At 38.8% G+C, this 2,660-nt stretch overlaps 1 pseudogene; it reads right to left on the bottom strand.

The window, feature by feature from the left end:
• Positions 1–347: 347 nt before the first annotated feature.
• Positions 348–424, bottom strand: LOC135270591 (small nucleolar RNA U3; annotated as a pseudogene).
• Positions 425–2,660: the final 2,236 nt, after the last annotated feature.

Genomic DNA, 2,660 nt, shown 5'->3' with positions numbered 1-2,660 from the left:
TCATGTCGTCTGCAAACAGAGACAATTTGACTTCCTCCTTTCCTATTTGAATACCCTTTATTTCTTTTTCTTGCCTGATTGCTCTGGCTAGAACTTCCAGTATTATATTGAATAGGAGTGGTGAGAGATGGCATCCTTGTCTAGTGCCAGATTTCAAAGGGAATGCTTCCAGTTTTTGCCCATTCAGTATGATATTGGCTGTCGGTTTGTCATAAATAGCTTTTATTATTTTGAGCTACGTTCCGTCGATACCTAGTTTATTGAGAGTTTTTAGCATAAAGGGCTGTTGAATTTTGTCGAAGGCCTTCTCTGCATCAATTGAGATAATCATGTGGTTATTGTTTTTGGTTCTGTGGTGCTCTACACATTCAGAGAATCTTCTCTAGTAACAGACTATAGAAATGATCCCTGAAAGTATAGTCTTCGTTTGTTTTTTTTCTTGTAAATCTGTTTTAGCTCATTGTAAATTCTGGATATCAGCCCTTTGTCAGACGGGTAGGCTGCAAAAATTTTTTCCCATTCTGTTGGTTGCCGATTCACTCTATTGACTGTTTCTTTTGCTGTGCAGAAGCTGTGGAGTTTGATTAGGTCCCATTTGTCTATTTTGGCTTTTGTTGCCAATGCTTTTGGTGTTTTGGTCATAAAGTCCTTGCCTACGCCTATGTCCTGAATGGTTTTCCCTAGGTTTTCTTCTAGTGTTTTTATGGTGTTACGTCTTATGTTTAAGTCCTTAATCCATCTGGAGTCAATTTTAGTGTAAGGTGTCAGGAAGGGGTCCAGTTTCTGCTTTCTGCATATGGCTAGCCAGTTTTCCCAACACCACTTATTGAACAGGGATTCCTTTCCCCATTGCTTGTTTTTATCAGGTTTGTCAAAGATCGGGTGGTTGTAGATATGTTGTGTCGCCTCCGATGCCTCTATTCTGTTCCATTGGTCTATATCTCTGTTTTGGTACCAGTACCATGCTGTTTTGATTACTGTAGCCTTGTAGTAGAGTTTGATGCCCGGTAGTGAGATGCCTCCCGCTTTGTTCTTTTTGCTTAGAATTGACTTGGCTATGCGGGCTCTCTTTTGGTTCCATATGAAGTTTAAGGTGGTTTTTTCCAGTTCTGTGAAGAAGGTCATTGGTAGCTTGATGGGGATAGCGTTGAATCTGTAAATTACTTTGGGCAGTATGGCCATTTTCACGATATTAATTCTTCCTAACCATGAACATGGAATGTTTCTCCATCTGTTTGTATCCTCTCTTATTTCGTTGAGCAGTGGTTTGTAGTTCTCCTTGAAGAGGTCCTTTATGTTCCTTGTTAGTTGTATTCCTAGGTATTTTATTCTCTTTGTAGCAATTGTGAATGGCAGTTCGTTCTTGATTTGGTTCTCTTTAAGTCTGTTATTGGTGTATAGGAATCCTTGTGATTTTTGCACATTGATTTTGTATCCTGAGACTTTGCTGAAGTTGCTTATCAGTTTCAGGAGATTTTGGGCTGAGATGATGGGTCTTCTAGATATACAATCATGTCATCTGCAAATAGAGACAATTTGACTTCCTACTTTCCTAATTGAATATCCTTTATTTATTTTTCTTGCCTGATTGCTCTGGCTAGAACTTCCAGTACTATATTGAATAGGAGTGGTGAGAGATGGCATCCTTGTCTAGTGCCAGATTTCAAAGGGAATGCTTCCAGTTTTTGCCCATTCAGTATGATATTTGGCTGTCGGTTTGTCATAAATAGCTTTCATTATTTTGAGATACGTTCCATCGATAGCTAGTTTGTTGAGAGCTTTTAGCATAAAGGGCTGCTGAATTTTGTCGAAGGCCTTCTCTGCATCAATTGAGATAATCATGTGGTTTTTGTCTTTGGTTCTGTTTATGTGGTGAATTACATTTATAGACTTGCGTATATTGAACCAGCCTTGCATCCCCGGGATGAATCCTATATGATCATGGTGGATAAGCTATTTGATGTGCTGTTGCAATCGGCTTGCCAGTATTTTATTGAAGATTTTTGCATCTATGTTCATCATGGATATTGGCCTGTTGTTTTCTTTTCTTGTTGAGTCTCTGCCGGGTTTTGGTATTAGGATGATGTTGGTCTCATAAAATGATTTTGGAAGGATTCCCTCTTTTTGGTTTATTTGGAATACTCTCAGTAGGAATGGTACCAGTTCCTCTTTGTATGTCTGGTAGAATTCGGCTGTGAACCCATCTGGACCTGGGCTTTTTTTGGGTGGTAGGCTTTTAATTGCTGCCTCGACTTCAGACCTTGTTATTGGTCTATTCAGGGTTTCGACTTCTTCCTGGTTTAGGCTTGGGAGGAGGCAACTGTCCAGGAATTTATCCATTTCTTTCAGGTTTTCTAGTTTATGTGCATAGAGTTGATTGTAATAATCGCTGATGATGGTTTGAATTTCTGTGGAATCTGTGGTGATATCCCCTTTATCATTTTTTATTGCATCTATTTGGTTATTCTCTCTTTTCTTTTTTATTAGTCTGGCTAGTGGTCTGTCTATTTTGTTGATCTTTTCAAAAAACCAGCTCCTGGATTTATTGATTTTTTGAAGGGTTTTTCGTGTCTCTATCTCCTTCAATTCTGCTTTGATCTTAGTTATTTCTTGTCTTCTGCTAGGTTTTGAGTTTTTTTGATCATGCTCCTCTAGCTCTT

This window comes from Aotus nancymaae, unplaced genomic scaffold (genome assembly GCF_030222135.1).
Source record: "Aotus nancymaae isolate 86718 unplaced genomic scaffold, 86718_ANA_hifiasm-v0.15.2.pri h1tg000064l_0, whole genome shotgun sequence".
Taxonomy (NCBI): Eukaryota; Metazoa; Chordata; class Mammalia; order Primates; family Aotidae; genus Aotus; species Aotus nancymaae.
This window is presented reverse-complemented; position numbering and strand designations above follow the sequence as displayed.